The sequence below is a fragment of the Loxodonta africana genome, chromosome 1 (genome assembly GCF_030014295.1).
Source record: "Loxodonta africana isolate mLoxAfr1 chromosome 1, mLoxAfr1.hap2, whole genome shotgun sequence".
NCBI classification, from domain to species: Eukaryota; Metazoa; Chordata; class Mammalia; order Proboscidea; family Elephantidae; genus Loxodonta; species Loxodonta africana.
The window spans coordinates 112,983,707-113,002,506 of record NC_087342.1 but is presented as its reverse complement, the minus strand read 5'-3'; positions in this window follow the sequence as shown (position 1 = coordinate 113,002,506).

Here is an 18,800-nt window from a genome sequence, read left to right as displayed (position 1 = left end):
TAATCGGCACATACCAGGAGATAATTTTGGGCATATTAGTTACAAATTTGATTCCAAATAGTAATGGATCTCTTTCTACTGCATCTGCTTTTTATTTTACAGAAGTTTTAATACCAAGGGTTACAAAACTAACATGGCCTATGATGACAACTTTTGATTTTGACATTAATTCAGTACACTAATGAATTAAGTTGAGGATTCTGAAAGTATCGCCAAAGAATTTAGGTCACTGGAACTGTGGATTATAATTGAGAATTATTCCAGAAAGAAAAATGCTCAAAAAAAAAGACTGTAACATCATTGTCACTCTTATTACATCATTTTTCATCTGTATGAAGGATGAATTCAAAAATTGACAGCTATACTTGTCTGTGGCTTCCTCTGTAACCAGCTTGTAGAATAAAGAATGTGTCCAAGCAACCACATGATGTGATTCTTGTGTAGTATTTTAATTATAATTAATTATAATTAATCCCTGCTAGATTCTTTCTTTTTTTTTTTTTTAGATTCTTAGCCCAGATCATTGATTACAGTATACAGGGAAAAATTTCTAAAATATTTGCCCACAAAATTAAATTTTACTTTTAAAAATGGTATTAGTTCTATCCTTATTTACTTATATTTAGATACTCCCTACCAGTTTACTGAAAAAAAAAGAAAGAAAAACAAATAAACAAGGACACACATATAACTTTCCAAGAAAACAAGCCAGAAAGAGTAATAATATTTTAGATGTTGTTACCATTTATAAGACTTTATGTATACGTTCTTTAAAATATAATTGCAACACAGAGTAGTCCCATTTTATGGATGAGAAAACATTCAATAAAAATCTGAAAAAATTAAAGGGTGAGTGAGAGTAGTGAGAACGTAGATCTGACCCGACAGATGGTGAACTAGCATGGGCTACTGATGTCTCCAAGATGAGACAGATAATCTGAGTCATTGTGTAACCATTAAATTGAATTCATAATTTAAAAGTTTATGGAAAAGAAATTTCCAGGCCCATGTGATTTCACTGCAGAATTATACCAAACATTACCTGTTTTCAAGACTTATAAAGCTACAATGGCAACAATGTGATATTGGTGTAAAGATAGAAAAATAGATCAGGAGAACAGAATAGGGAATTGAGAAATAGACACAACTGATTATTGACAATGATGCAGAGTCAAAATAATGGAGAAAAGATGTACCTCTTAACAACTGTAGCTGGAAACACTGGAAAGTTCTATGCAGAAAAGAAAAAAAGCACTGATGGTGCAATAATTAGCACCCTGCTGCTAACCCAAAGCTCTGCAGTTGGAACCCATCCAGAGGCTCCAGAGGAGAAAAGACCTGGCAATCTGCTCCTGTAAAGATTACAGCCTAGGAAATCCTATGGGGCAGTTCCACTCTGTCCTACAGGGGCTCCATGAGTTGGGATTGACTGACAGCACACAGAAACAACATATGCACAAACAAAATAATTTTAATCCAGAATTTGAAGTCTGTACCAAAAAAAAAAAAAAATGAATTATAGACTTAAATTTCAAAACAAATTTTAGATGAAAACATATGAGAAAAATCTTCATGAATTTACATTAAGCATTTTCTTAGATGCAATACCACAGAAAAACAAATTGATAAACTGGATTTTTATCAGCATGAAAAATATTCTGCCCTTAAATAACACTGTTAAGAGAATGAAAAGACAAGTCACAGACCGCAAGAAAGTATTTACAACACATAAACATGTATCAGAATTATATGATGAACTCTCAAAACTCATAACAATAGACGAGCTACGCAATTTAAAAAAAAAAAAAAAGGCAAAAGACTTGAACAGAGATTTCACCAAAGAAGATGCACAGATGGAAAATAAACACATGAAAAGATGCTCAACATCATTAGTCATTAGGAAAATACAAATTAAAACTACTATGAGATACCACTACGCACATATTAAAATGGCTAAAATAAAAAGACATTATACAAAGTGTTGGCGAAAATGTGAAAGAACTGGGTCCATCATATATGCTGCTGGTGGGAATGTAAAGTGGTACAACTGCTTCAGAAACAATTTACCAAATTCTTGAAAGTTATATAGGTACCATATGATTCAGCCTTTATAATTTACCCAAGAGAAAACAAAACATGCCTATTCAAAGACTTGTATATGAATATTCATAGCAGCTTTATTTGTAATAGCCAAAATCTAGAAAGAAATGTAAATGTCCATCCACAGGTAACTTAATAAGCAAATCATGGCATAGCCATTCAATGGCATTCTACTCAGCAACTAAAAGGAATGCACTATTGATATACCCAGGAACCATGATGAATGAAAGAAGGCAGAGATTAAAAAGTATGTAATTTAAGATTCCAGTATACAAAACTCTATAAAATGCAAAGTAATCTATAGTGACAGAAAGCAGTTCAGTGATTGCCTAAGGAAAGCAGGCGGGGGGAAAAAGGGAGGAAGGGATTACAAAGAGGCATGAGGAAAATTTGAGGGGTGATGAATATGTCTACTATCTTGATTATGATGATGGTGTCCCAGATGTATACTTAGGTTAAAATTTATAAAATTATACACTTTAAATATGAGCAGTTTCTTACATGTCAATTATACATCAATATACTTGTTGGAAAAAAATGGCACGCAAATTAAGGAAACCCTGGTGGCGTAGTGGTTAAGAGGTACGGCTGCTAACCAAAAGGTCAACAGTTTGAATCCACCAGGTGCTCCTTGGAAACCCTTTGGGGGCAGTTCTACTCTGTCCTACAAGGTCGCTATGAGCTGGAATCGACTGGATGGCAACAGGTGTGAGTAGGCAAATGAAACAAGTAGATAGATGATATATGGGTAGATACGTAGGTAGATAGATGGATGCTTAGCTATAGGTATATATTCATGTATATCTATATAGCTATGTATATAGCTATATAGATATACATAATCTCCCATAAAGATTACAGCCTACAAAGCCATAGCTGAAAACATAGATATATAGATAGATAAAAAACCTGCCTGGCCATTCTTCAGGCTGGGATAGCAGATACAGGCAAAACCAGCTGCCAAGTAAACAGGAAACAAGAATCCTCCCAAGAACACACTATTTTTAAAGCGTCATAATGAACTTCTCCTTTGAGTGAGTACTACTTTCTTAACTGAGAAACTTTCTTCTCTAAAACCATAGACTGTCAGAAATTTTGCTGCGTGAAATTATATCATTAAGAATGAAACATCTCACTTTGACACAGAAAAGCAGTATTGATTCCCAGCCTAGTTGCATAGATTCAGATAAGTAGCTCCAAATTTATATTAACTTTGTAGTACCAAAGAAGCAGGGCACTGGGTCTACTTCCCAGACCAGATGTTGACCTCTTGACACAGCCCTGCTTGGCTTTAATTCTATCAAACACTGCTTCATTTAAATTTACCTAAACTCCAACATTCTTCAAAATCCTAAAATAACTGTCTTTAAAAATGCTTCACAGTTCCTCTGGTGTGTGATCTTCCTCACTGCAACAAATCAATGACATTGGTAAACATCAAGTAGCCCTGGGGGCACAATGGTTAAGCTCTCAGCTGCTAACCAAAAAGTCGGTGGTTCAAACCAACCCATTGGCTCTGTGGAGAAAGACCTGGCAATCTGCTCTCATAAAGATTTCAGCCTATAAAACCCTATGGGACAGTTCTACTCTGTCACATGGGGTCACTATGAGTTGAAATCGACTCCGTGACACCTAACAACAACAACAAACATTTAACATGTCATTAGAGTTTACTAAATGGTTTTCATTATTACTGAGAAATTTCAGTGGAAATGTTAGGTGTGTGTTAAATAGGAATTCAAAAAGTCAGAAACACGGTAGGAAAAATAGGATACTCTCAGAAATGCCCATGGATATGAGCTAAAAAGAAGTCAAATGCACACTAGCTGGTTGTCTTTAAATGGAAACCACAAGACAATTGTTGCCGGATCATTGTTCTAGAGTTCTGGTGTAATCATAGCAACAAAACAAATTATCCCAACCAGTTTATCCTTAGCATCTGAGCTAAACACAATCACGTATTGAATAATAGTATACAAAGAAAAGTCAAACATGGAAAAATATACTTCTGGTGAAACTAGGAATATTTAATGCCATGGATAATTCATGTGAAGTTTTAATATAAAGCTAATTCATAGAAGCAATACAAATTAAACTGTATTCATATTCAGTCTTCTATACTACTCTGTCCTATAGGGTCACTATGAGTCGGAATCGACTCGACGGCAGTGGGTGGTGGGTTATACTGATACTCCTCAAACCCTTTTTGTATCTAAATTTTCCACAAGTATCCTTCAGGGTCAAAAATAAGTGGGAATTGGAGTTTCTTCTTCAGAAGCAAGAGAGACTGATATCTAGTAACATGAACGATGAGGGAATCTACAGTGAACCTAACAGCCGGGGCAAAAGCAGAGTGCTGCTTTCTGACTTCTGCTTGAGTGCTCCAGAACAATTGTCTATCTGGGCTTCTTTCAAATCTGCCCACACTACAGACATAAGTAAGCTTTTGTTCTAATCCTTACCTGAATTTGAGGACTCAGAACAAAGTACTAGAATAAACCACACATTAAACTGCTTTGTCTAGAAGGTGTATTGCTTGTTATGGCATATATTCTTTGTGTACCTAGTTCCTGTGAATTTATTTGGAAATGGATTCCTTCACAAGAACAGTATTTCTCCACCCTAATCTTAATGGGCCAATTGTCTCATAAACTGTATTTTGAAATATTTAAGCCTATTTCGTGGAAGAAAGGAATATTTGTTTGTGTAACTACAAAAGCACAGAGGTACAATAACAATGCATCAGAGAGGCATTCAGAAATTTTTGCTTGAGTTGTTTTCACAAGAAATACATTCGGTTTTTCAGATAGTGTCTGAAAGACTTTACATACAGAATTTCCTTTTGCATTCAAGATTTTAGGATTAGCTTTACCTTTGTGGGTGGATTCCGACTCAACTCGAGTGCAACAGGTTTGGGTTTTGATTTTTTTGTGTGTAGGTGGAAGATCAATATGTTCCTTGTCGGAAATGACTGGAAAATAATCTTTAGAAATGCTTTTGGATATTAGGAAAACTTTTATTATTTTTCATGGTTCTCATAAATTTCATCTAGCTCTGGTGGCTGGTGAGAAGTCTAAAACAAGAAAAATTGTGTGTTAGAATCTATAAAATTTAATTGCTAATTACAGGTAAAACACTCATGAAACATGTTTTTCTCTCACCAAACTGAATCGCTGTTTTGGTAATTATGTGTTTTGTCTCTTTATAGCATTTCATTAAGGTGCTTAAACCCACACTATGATAACAGTAGTGAAGAGTAAGCCCAGTTTTATCAAAAGGTTGATGATAAAGCTTTCATTGCGGTTTTCTTAAAATGCACTACAATGGCCGAATCTAAATTGAAATGTTTTCAGCAAGATCCCAGTACCAACACTGGGTGATGTAACTCCACACCACTCCAAATATCCACAAACACCTGACTGTATAGACTTGCTGAGCCTTTGACAAAAATGAACACTTCCAATGAATATTATATCAGTACTAGCTCTTAAGCATGGCATTCAAGTTTCTCCTTGTTTTGGTCACATCTTATCTCTTCAGCTGTATTTCATCCTACATTCATGCACCCATACAATAATTTATTTCTGACACTTACCTGTCAGTCAGGCTATTCATTTTCATATTTCCTTGCTTTCATTTATATTTAATCTTCCTACTCAATCTGGTCAGAATCTTATTTTAAAATCTCAGTCCAATGTTTCATATCGCATTATTCCTTTCTCTTGGATCACGCAGTCCTTGTGTTAGTTTCTTTATGTGAAAACGCATTAAATTATAGGTTCCCTCCAAGCAAGAACCATGTCAATTTATTTCTGTGGTGTGCGGTGCACGCACTGTGTTGTGTACCTATGGAAGGTGGTCGTTCGGCATTTACTGCATGAACGCAAATACCTTTATCATCAACTATACTCAATCATCTATTAACTAAAGGCGAGAGATCATCAACTATACTCAATCATCTATTAACTAAAGGCGAGAGAACATACCCTAGAGTAGAAAAATACTGAAAATGACTTATTTAATAAACAGACTGTATAAATTTTGTCTTTGGGAAAATTATGAATTTAGGAAAATTCATAACTATGTCCCAAATGCAAATCATTTTAAATTGTTGATATTAATCCCAAAAGAGTAGATATAAAATTACGAGAATTTTTCTTTTATATGCTTGTTTTTCTCTTCAAATTTGAAAATGACCTCACTTGTATCCACTAACCTATCTTGATTGGTCTCCTTCAAGGGGAGAAGACATATGACGATTTATCATCTTTTTTTTTTTAAAAAAAGGAGGGTAATTCTGATTAGAATTTTTATTATATTAATTCATCTCATCCAAGAATATAGTATGTCCTTCCATTTATTCAGAGTGTATTTTATGTTCTTTAATGACATTTGATAATATTTTAATGTTTCTTCATATAGATTTTATTCATTTTTAATAAAATTCATTCCTAAAAATTATTTTATAGTTATACTGATAGAGACATTTTAAATAACTAACATATTATTGTTATTTAAAGGAAAGTAATTATTTTTATAGACCCTGTATTCAGTCATGTCATTAAAAAAAAAAAATTAGTTGTAGCAATATTTTGAGTTGTTTGGATAGTCTATGTTATTTAAAACACTGCCTGGCATGTGGAGAGTAATCAATAAGCAATGTTGTTATTTGTGGTATTGCTGTAGTTTATCAAACAGTCACTAACTACCTAGCACTGTTAATAATAATAGCTCTAATAAAATAGATGAATGCTTCAGAGTGGTCCATAACATTAAAGGGCTTATAACCAAGGGAGGTAATAAACAAATAACTGGAATCCGAAGTAATAAGTACTATAATTGCTGTTGTCGCTAGGTGCTGTCGAGATGGTTCTTACTCATAGCAACTCTATAGACAACAGAAGGAAACACTGCCCAGTCCTGCGCCATCCTCACAATCATTGTTATGCTTGAGTCCATTGTTGAAGCCACTGCAGCAGCCCATCTCATTGAGGGTCTTCCTCTTTTTTTACTGACGCTGTACTTTACCAAACATGATGCCCTTCTCCAGGGACTGATCCCTCCTGATAACATGTCTAAAGTACGCGAGATGAAGTCTCACTAGCCTTGCTTCTAAGGAGGGTTCCGGCTGTAATTCTTCCAAGGCATTTGTTTGTTCTTCTGGCATTCCGTGGTATGTTCAATGTTCTTCTCCAACACCATAATTTAAAGGCATCAATTCTTCTTCAGTCTTCCTCATTCACTGTCCAGCTTTCACATGCATATGTGATGACTGAAAATGCCATAGCTTGAGTCAGGCACACCTTAGTCCTCAAAGTGACATCCTTGCCTTTCAACACTTTAAAGAGGTCTTTTCAGCAGAGTTGCCCAAAGCAATACTTCTGATTTCTTGACTGCTGCTTCCATGGGCGTTGATTGTGGATCCAAGTAAAATGAAGCCCTTTACTACTTCAATATTTTCCCCATTTATCATGATGTTGCTTATTGGCCCAGTTGTGAGGTTTTTTTTTTTTTGTTTTGTTTTTTTATGTTAAGGGGTAACCTGTACTGAAGTCTGTGGTCTTTTATCTTCATCAGTAAGTGCTCCAAGTCCTCTTCACTTTCAGCAAGCAAATACTATAATAGAGGTACGTATTATATACAGTGACAACCCAAGAAAGGGAGTGTTTTGATGTCTGACTGCCACATCTTTCTCCTGCAGAGTAGTTAGTATGTTCGAACTGCTGGCCTTTCAGTTAGCAGCCAAGTGCTTTAACCATTGTGCCACCAGAACTCCTTCTACAGTAAACAGGGTGTATGTTAGTTTTAAACTACACCTATGATCAGTCACTTGCATTTATCAGGAATTCACCTTCCAGGGTATTCAGCTAGTCTCAGAGCAAACTCTAGGTGTATCTACTAAAAACACTTCAACTACCAGTATCTTAATCAACACAAGAGACTTCGTTAATAAACAACGAAAGTCAAAACATGGATTTTGGGTGAGATTCGTAGCATGTTAATCAGTCATTTTAAAAATGGACTCTCAATGACAAAATTAATGATAATCAAGCTATTCTAAAATACTATAAAAACACTTTCCATCTAAGGGTTAACATTAGCAAGCTAAAGGTCTATTTTCAGAATACTTTCTCAATAAAATACACAGTTTTATGCCCTGTTCTTTCAAGGCCCAACTATTAAACATCTAGATTGTTAAGAAATGCTCAGTAAATCATATATTCATCACTTCTCTGTCAGTTTATCGTACTGCTGTGGCCTTGGACACCTTATGGCGCAGTTCTACTCTGTCCTGTAGGATTGTTATAAGTCGCAATCAACTCGAGAGCAGTGGGCTTGGTTTGGTTTTTGGTGCATGTGCGTTTACTCTCTAATCCACCAACCCCACTTCTAGGAATAACCCTTGAAAATACCCTTTCAACAATGTGAAAATACATACGCCCAAGGTTATAGAAGCATTGTTTGTAATTTCAAAATTCTGGCATATACATTTTATCCTCAAGGTCTACATGTGGACAACTGTGTTTAGATAAAACTACTCCCTGATTTTTTAAGTGTAAACATAGAAAATAATTTAAGCTACAAGTTTTTCTATTACTAGAATTTAGGTATATATGGGCACATTTAACAAATGGATGAATGGGGCCTTTCAGACATGAATTCACATAAAGATGGAAGGATCTGGCAATAATCCATCCTAAGTGAGGGAAATTAGAGATTCAAAACTGATGCTAAAGAGACGCCTTGGTCATTGCAGAAGAAGGAGTGATTCTAAGAACTCCATTTTGTTTGATGCTTGGCTTTGACTTCAGGACAGCCATTAGGGACACACGCCATTCTTTGGGATGATAAAAACTATTTATAAAAATGCTATACAATATGTGACACCAAGGGGAGAAATATACTCTTACCACTTTAAAATGGAATACAGTAGCTTTGAATTAGAGAAGAATCCAGAAAACACAATTTCATATGGGCCACATGAAGTGCCCATCTTTATAACAAAACATTGGCAGCCAGCAGCAAAGGCAGTGGTGGCTGACAAGGCAATGGCATACATTGCAGCCCACAGTGGGGCTCAGGAAGCGAATTCATCTTTGAGACTTGGAGCTATTGACAATGTGCTCATAGAGAGTTCCCAGACATTGTCCTTAGAATCCCAGATCCGTGAAAGAGATTAAAGTAGAAAAGGGCAGATGCTCTGGAGGATGTGACAAGATCTGTTAGCAAACATGAGGAAATCCTTAAGGGCACCCAGTAATACAGTAGTAACTGGGTGAAAGGTTAGGGTTTATGGCTCTTTCAATAGTAGGGGGAGGTAAAGATTGTTATATGTATATATACATGCATTTATGTTTTTGTGCCTTTATTTATATATAGCTATATATAGGGTCGCTACGAGTTGGAATTGACTCAACGGCAGTGGGTTTTTTTGTTTTTTTATATATAGTAAATATATGTATGTGTGTGTATATATATAAATGATTTATGAGAACAAAACACAACCTTTGGTACTGGGAAATATAATTATATAAGGTATTCTTGATTTATATATAACATTTTTAAATGGCATCAGGTATTGATTTCATTTCAAACTGAGATTATTTTTTTCCCTTTTTTAGGTTAAATGAAATTATGTAAGATGTACAAGAGCAAGAGATATTTACAATGCTCAATAAATTTTAATTTACTGCTCTCTTTCGGTTGGTGTTACTGCAGTTAATTACAAAACATACTACTTTCCAGGTACCTGCTGAATTTCTTATACTCATTTTTGTATTGCATCCTGACAATAGTCTTTTGTATTTTACAGAAGAATAAACAGGGATAGGAAGGTTAAGTACCTAGTTTAGATCCAAACAGACAGCAAACGTCAGAACTTGTACTCAACCTAGATTATATCTGACTCAAAATCCCTACGCTTTAAGCACTACACAATGCTCTGATCTAGACTATTCTTAATTGACAGTTTGGATTAAAATCCCATTATACTGAAGAATTTAATTTGAAAAGAAAACCTTGCTTTATATAAAGATCTCAAGTGTAATGTTTGCTCTCTATGTTCATGATGATGTGTTTATTTTTCACAATGTGACATTTAAGACCTGTAGTCGAATGGTAGTCACGCATAGAATTCCTTCTTAGAACTTTATAAATTACATGATGACTCATTTTTATTGACTTCATTTCTTATGTCTTAAAAACCTGTTTTGTAATTATAAAAATGTGACAAGACATAGATTAAACCTCGACGGGCACTGCTTGGGCGAGGGTGTGGGTGAGCACTCTGTCGTGCTGGTTACATGCATGTATAAGCATGTATGCATATGTAAAATTGTGTGAGCTACATGCTTAAGATTTTGTGCACTATATTGCTTGTATGCTATGTCACAATTAAAAAAAAATAAACAGAAGCAAAAAAATAAGAAAGAAAGGAAAGAAGAAAGAAATGGGGAGGAGAGAGCAGTGGAAGGGAGAAGAGAAGAGAAGCGGGGAAGGAAAGGACATTATCATTTCCAGTTTGGGGCACATTAAAGTGGAGGTGTGGAGAAAATACTTGAATATGTAAGTCTGAGATTTGGTGTAGAGTGGAGATAAAAATTTGGGAATCGTCAGCGTATTAATATTAACTCCAACGTGAGTTTCCTAAGAATTGAGCGCAGCAATATGCTAAATCCTAGAATATGCCGAAGCTTGTGAAAAAAAGATGAGAATGTCCACCAAGAGTGTTTAAAACACGAGAAGAATGAAAAAGGGTTAAATAACATCATGTAAATGCATAGCAGAAAAATAGATCTTTCTATATAACTCCTATTTACTTTCCATTTTCTAGCAAGGAGATATATCTTTAAAGTCCATAGCTCAGCACAGTTATCTAAAGGAAGAAAAGAATGGTTTATTCTGAGAGGAGACAGTAACAAATCATCTAGATGGTTGGAGGAGATTAAAAAAATCTGTTGGAAGTGATCATGGGACCACTGCTATACAACCTTTGAAAATGATGAGGAAAAGTGGAACTTAAGTTGATACATGACAAGTGGAAGGAGCAAAAAGGGAAACCTTGAAAACTTGATATTAATCTGTCAGAAATTCCTCCAATTTAAGACGTTTTTCTTTTCATTTTAACATTCTTAAACCATGGTTTCATAAATAAAACAAAGTAGCAAATAAATAAATTTTTCAAATGTGCTAAACTAGGTTCATCTTTTTGATAGTTTACTATGCATATAAATCAAGACTGATCTCAATTTATAAATCTATATGAGTGTGCGTGCCCATATTTGAATTAAATGCTCAGTAGAATTTCATTAAATCATTATTAAAACGTGGGGGACTACTTTATAGTATTATTATGGGTATCTAAAACTGGTTAAAAACAATGCTAATCAGGGGAGAAAATATCAATCTAGAGTTCTCTGTAATTGTTCAGCACAAGATTCTGACCTTGATTGGATGCTGTCAACTCCAGTGACTTCTATGCAAACAGCCAACTAGGCAGTGTATTAGTACAGCAATAAGCAACCTCCAAAGTATTTAGAAATAAAATTTTAATTCCTAGTTAATCTAAGTGATGTCATCAATTTCAACTGAAATGTTTGAGAAGCCCCAAAATACTAGTCAAGTGAACATAGATTTACTCCCTTGGAGATGTGACTGGAATGTAATTGTAATTTATTAAATGGAAACTTAGTAAGGAAAGACTGTGTAATCAAACTTGATAGGTCCGTCTAAGGCAGTATTTCTTAAAGTGCGTTCCCCAGGCCAGCAGCATCAGCATCACCTGGGAGCTCATTAGAACCTTGAGTTCTTAAAGTAGTGGTCTCATAGAATACTTGTCCTTACACAAGAAACCTGGGGCGGAAAGGGGAAGTGTGCTGTCACATTATAGGAATTGCAACTAATGTCACATAACATTATGTGCATAAATTTTTGTATGAGAAATTAACTTGAGCTGTAAACTTTTACCTAAAGCACAATGAAAAACAAACAACAACAACAAAAAGTTGCCATCGAATTGTTTCTGACTCATGGCAACCTCATGTGTATAAGAATAAAATGTGCTCTATTAGGTTTTCAGTGGGTGATTTTTCAGAAGTAGATCAATAGCCTTTTCTTCTGAGGTGCCTCTGGATGGATTTGAATTGCCAACCTTCTGGTTATTAGCCAAGTGCTACACCATTTGGGCCACCTAGGGAAGGATATTCCACAAGAAGCAAGGCTCTTTTCATCAGCCTCACCATGACTGGAATGACCTTTCATAACTATTTTCCTTTATTCTCATGTTACGTTTAAAATACATTTTAATTGTGTTTAGCCTTCTTATTATATTATTACCGCAAAGAAAACCATTGCCATCGAGTTGATTCCGACTCATAGCAAACCTATAAGACAGAGTAGAACTGCCCCATAGACTTTCCAAGGAACACTTGGTGAATTCAAACTGCTGACCTTTTGGTTAGCAGCTGTAGCACTTAACCACTACGCCACCAGAGTTTCCAATGCAAAGGAGGATCCCTTAATGGGAATCACAATCATTCTAATCTGGGACAGATGGCTAAGACTTTAAATGGTAGAATCAAGGGTAAACAAGCAAAAAAATCTGGAAAGTGGAAGTAACTAAGGTGGAACTTAGGTTCAAAAATCAATTTGTTCAAGAACAAGTTGAACAACATTTGGTCCAAGAGTATCTCATTTGAAAAAGACCAAGAGATTTTTGTTACTTGGAAAAGTGACTTGTGACAACAATATGGCAGTGCAGCCCATGTGCTAATGCAGCCTACACTGCACTTATAGGAAATGCACTCAAGGTAAATGAAAGGCTCATTCTTCTGTGCATTGTTGAGAACACAACCAGAACATTGTATTCTATTTTGGTATCAAAATTTAACAGGGAACTTGAGCTTGTGTCTGAAGGATGGTGTTAGGGAAGTAAGATACATGAAAATCAAGTTATTCATCAAAACATCTCAATGGGTCAATGGAGACACCAAACCTGCAGCTTCCTACAGACCTAAGCGTGGTTGTTTATCACTCAATGATCATTTCTGGGAGTCATAAACATTCTCATGCTTGCTTTGGATTTTGGCTCTCAGGGATACTTGTGGCCACATATCTCCCTTCACAGGTGACAAACCTTGGTAGGAGAAACTAAAGTGGGGAAGTTGCTGACTTGACGTTGCTCCCGCTTGAGGTGTGGTGATCAGGGATGTGTGAGTGAGGTCCCTCCACGATTACAAATACCCCAAGTCCATAGAAGAAACAGAAGAAGGGAAGCAGCAGCTCTGAGACAGGAAGGGTCTGGTTATGAGACAGTAAGTCTTTCTGAGAACAAGTAACTTTGCTTTTCTCTCACTTTTCAGATTAAATATATTTATGTGTGCACACATGTGGGTGGGTGTGGGGGGGTGTGTGTGTGTGTATACATATATATTGCAATAGAGCTATTATCATTTTTCTTTGGAAAAGGACATAATCAAAAGGAATTTTTAGAATTTCAGAGGAACTGTCTCTCTGTACAAAACTAATGAGACTATTAAAGCCTCCAGAGTTGGACTGAGATTTGTAAGACTGTGTGGCTCCATGCTGAAACTGGGACACAAGGCTGCTCACATGAGTTGTATATGCCTTATTAACCCAATCGGGTCATATAAGCTATTTGATTTTTCTCTTATGTCCCCTGAAGCACCCTATTGTCCTACATTTGATATTCATGGACCGTTCTCTAAATTGTGTTGAATTGTGTCTGAACATCTCTATTAGTATTCTATTTTTGTTGTTCTTTTTTATTAAAATTTTGGATGCATTTTTGGTATATTCACCCTGCAAATATGGGATGTCAGAGCTTGAAAGGACCTTCAGAATTCCATGGTCCTGCACTCTTTTTAAAGAAGAGAACACTGAACCTAGAAAGAGGAGGGGACAGAGATAATTCGTAGAAGTTACAAGTCTAACATTGATTCTAAATTCAGGTTACCTGACTCCAAATTCAATGATTATGCCATTAAAACTGTACTTATTCTTCAATATAGTCAGTTCTTACCTGTCTACAATAATTATATTTACCATCCTTACCTACTTCCTTCTTGTTGCTTTTAGGTGCCATTGAGTAGGTTCCAACTCATAGCCACCCTATGTACAACAGAATGAATAAGTACTAAACCCTTAAAAGATTACTTGTTGGGCTTTCCTTACATTTCTTCAAGTATACCTTTATTCATTACTAAATTCAGTGTGTGTTTAGGTAGCCCTCTGTTCATTATTCTTCACCTGGTACTCTGCTTGACACTAATAAATAATAATTCATGAACAGATACATGAGAAAATAAGTAGTTAAATGCATTTTTTATAAATGACTAATTGCTGCAGGACTATATTTTATGAGATGGGCCTGAACAGTATAAGAAGCTTGTTATGGATTGAATTGTGTCCCCACAAAAATATGTGTCAACTTGGTTAGGCCATGATCCCCAGTATTGTGTGGTTGTCCTTCATTTTGTGATTTTCCTATGTGTTATAAATCATAACCTCTGCCTGTGGTCAAAGAGAATTAGGTCACATCCCTGATCCAACATAAAGGGAGTTTCCCTGGGGTGTGGCCTGCACTACCCTTTATCTTAAAATAGGTAAAAGATAAGAGAAGCAAGTATAAAGTGGGGACCTCATATCACCAAGAGAGCAGTGCCAGGAGCAGAGCATACCGTTTGGACCTGGGGTTCCTGTGCAGAGGAGCTCCAGACCAAAGGAAGACTGATGGCAAGGGCCTTTCTCCAGAGCTGACAGAGAAAGCCTTCCCCTGAAGCTGACACCCTGAATTTGGGCTTGTAGCCTACCTGACTGTGAGAGAATAAATTTCTCTTTGTTAAAGCCATCCACTTGTGGTATTTCTGTTATAGCAGCACTAGATGACTAAGACAAAGCTATTATTACTGCCAAAAAATTCCTAGTATGTTTCCTGCTACAATTGTATGTGAAAGTACACTGCCTGTTCTTCATTCTATCAAAAATAAAAAGAGAAGAGTTGTTCTCCCTACCCCCTTGGTAAACATGAGGCATCATTTCTATTTCTGTGGGGAGGAAGGAATAAGAGCCAACTTCTCTTTGAAAAAGGAGCCCTGGTGAAGCAGTAGTTAAAGTGTTGGCCTGCCAACTGAATAGTCAGTGGTATGAATTCACCAGCTGCTCTGCAGGAGAAAGATGTGGTAATCTGCTTCCATAAAGATTTACAATCTTGGAAATCCTATGGGGTCCTGTAGGGTCACTATGAGTCAGAATCGACACAATAACAGTGAGTTTTCCCTTTGAAAATATAATGAAGACAAGGAAGAAACTTACGTAAAGAATCACATGATCATCTCAATCAATGCAGAAAAGACATTTGGTAAAGTCCAACACCCATTCTTGATAAAAACTCTCAGCAAAAAGGAATAGAAGGGAAATTCCTCAACGTAATAAAGGGCATTTATACAAAACCAATAGCTAACATTATTCTCAATGGAGAGAGACTGAAAGCATTACCTTTGAGAATGTGCACCACACAAGGAATCCTGTTATCACTACTATTACTCAACATTGTACTGGAAGCCCTAGCTAGAGCAGTAAGGCAAGGAAAGGAAATAGAGAGTATACAAATTGGTAAGGAAGAACTAAAACTATACCTATTTCCAGACAATATGATCCTGTACATAGAAAATCGAAAGGATTCCACAAGAAAGCTACTGAAGCTAATAGAAGGATTCTGTAAAATAGCAGGATAAAAGATCAATATACAAAACTCAGTAAGATTCCTATACAACAACAAAGAGAACTTCGAAAAGGAAATCAGGAAAACAATACCATTTACAATAGCCCTCCATATGATAAATTAAAAAAAAAAAAAAAAAAAAAACTTTAATTAGGAATAAATTTAACCAAGGACATAAAAGACCTGTACAAAGAAAACTGCAAAACACTACTGCAAGAAATTAAAAGAGACCTACATAAATGGGAAAACCTACTAAGCTCATTGATAGGAAGACTCAACATTGTGAAGATGACAATACTACTCATAGAAATCTGCATATATAATGCAATCCCAATTCAAATTGCAGCAACTTTCTTTACCAAGATGGAAAAACTAATCACCAACTTTATATGAAAAAGAGGCCCTGGATAAGTAAGACAATGTTGAAGAAGAAGAACAAAGTAGGAGGCTTCACATTATCTGATCTCAGAACATATTATACAGCCACAGTAGTCAAAGCAGCCCGGTACTGGTACAATGACAGACACACAGACCAATGGAATAGAATTGATAACCCAGACACAAATCCATCAAATGAAGAGATAAAAAAACTCAACTAAGCACCGAATGGAATAAGAAACTGACAGGGAACAGAGAGCAAGGACAGTTATGAGCGGAGGTCTCCTATCAGCTAACATAGCACAGATTCACCATCCTGGACTCCTGTTGGAGATCAGCAGATGAGGAATATGGGAAAGTAGATTTATGGAGCTCCCAGCAGTAGACAGAGCACCCGGTAACCAGTGGTTGGCCTGCTTGGCCTTTGCCACTTCCCGAAGGACTGATCCTCAGCTTCCCAGTGGGCTGATCCACTGCTTCCTGGCAGGCCATGACCATGGCATGGGAGGCGCTGGCTCCATGCTGCACAGACTCGCCCTGCCCACACCAGCTGGCTCCTTCAGTGCCATTTCTTTGTTGCTGGTAGTGTTTTTTTTTGACCTGTTTTGGTTTCTTCCCTGCCTCTCACTTCGTTCCCCTCCTTTCTCTTGAACACCTGACTCCATGGGCCATCTCTGCTTTTTCTTGACAGGCTGTGAAGCACCATTCATCTGGGGAACTGCTACCCCAGTCTGCACCACCATGTTGACAGGATCCCTGGAGGCTTTCTTTTTTCTCTTTTTCTTTTTTGTTCGTTTGTTTTCTCTTTCTTTTCCCCTTTTGATTTGTCTTCATTTCTTGGTTTCTCATCTCTTTCTACTTATCTTGTTTTCCTGTCTCCTGTATACCTGGAGCTGTGCATCATTTCCACCCCTTCTAGCCAGGCTGTACTGTGAGGCTTGGGAGCCTCTTCCTCTGTCTACTCAGCTGTGCCAGTGGAAGCCCTGGGGCATTTTTTTTCTTTATTATTATTATTTTTCTTTTTTCTCTTTTTGTTTTTCTTCATTTTTCAGTTTCTGGTCTCTCCACTCCAATAGTAGTCTTCCTCAGCGCTTCTTTATTTAGCGCCTGTTTCTCTCTTCTTTCCCATACCCAACCTAGCTCCACATATCACAATCTTCCCCCTCTCCCTCCCTCCTGCCTATCTGCAAGATGTGCTGAACATTGCACTCCTGAGCAGCACAGGCACAGCCTACTGGAACATGCCCTGCACTGGCCCCTGGCCCTGCCCTGTCAGCCCCAGTATGTGCCACAAACAAACCATCCCATCCCCTTCCCTTCAGCTGGACATGCCCTGTTGCACCATAGCTGATTGACTGGCCCTGTCCACTGGACAAGGAGGTAAAAAATATAGTGTCCACAGAAAGGAAACAACAAAGAAAGCACAGCCTGCTTGCTCAGATATAACCAAATAAGACAAAAAAGCAGGACAAAACAAACCAAGATACAATCAAGAAACAAAGAAACTAACTACTGAATATCCCAAAGACAGCAGACAATAAATCAAAACATATTTAAAAAAATAAAAGGACATGATTGTTCCAGTAGGTCTCCAAAATAAAACACCGGATGACTTTCCAGCAGAAGAAAAGGCATTGGAACTACCTGATAAGGAATTCAAATCTCTAATATTCAGAGCTATCCAAGAGTTGAAGCAAGAAACAGACAAAAATGATGAAAAAATGGACAAATTCATGGAAAATACAGACAAAAAATTGAAGAATTCAGGAAAATAATACAGGAACAAAATGTCAAGTTGGATCAAAGACCTAAATATAAAATCTAAAACTATAAAGATCATGGGGGAAAAAATAGGGACAATGCTAAGGGCCCTAATACATGACATAAACAGAGTACAAAACGTAACTAAAAATGCACACCCGGAAGAAGATGAACTAGAAAAATGGGGCCTCCTAAATATTAAACACTTATGCTCAACAAAAGACTTTTCAAAAGAACCTACAGATTGGAAAAAACTTTTTTGGCTGTGACGTATCTGACAAGGTACTAATCTCTAACATTCATAGAAAACTTCAACATCTCAACAATAAAAAGACAAACAATCCAATTTAAAAAATGGGCAAAGGATATGAACAGGCACTTCACCAAAGACATTCAGGTGGCTAACAGACACATGAAGAAATGCTCGTGATCATTAGCTATTAGAAAGATGCAAATCAAAGCTATAATGAGATACCATCTCAGCCCTACATTACTGGCATGAGTCAAAAAAACCCAGAAAATAACAAAAGTTGGTAAGGTTGTGGGGAGATTGAAACTCTTATACACTGTTTCTGGGAAAGTAAAATGGTGCAACCACTTTGGAAAACTGTATGGTGCATCCTCAAAAAGCTAGAAATAGAAATACCATATGATCCAGCAATCCCACTCCTAGGTACATACCCTAAAGAAATGAGAACCATGACACCAACAGACATATGCACAGACAGGCTTATTGCTGTATTATTCACAATAGCAAAAAGATGAAAACAGCCTAAGTGCCCATCAACAGATGAATGAATTAACAAACTGTGGTACATAC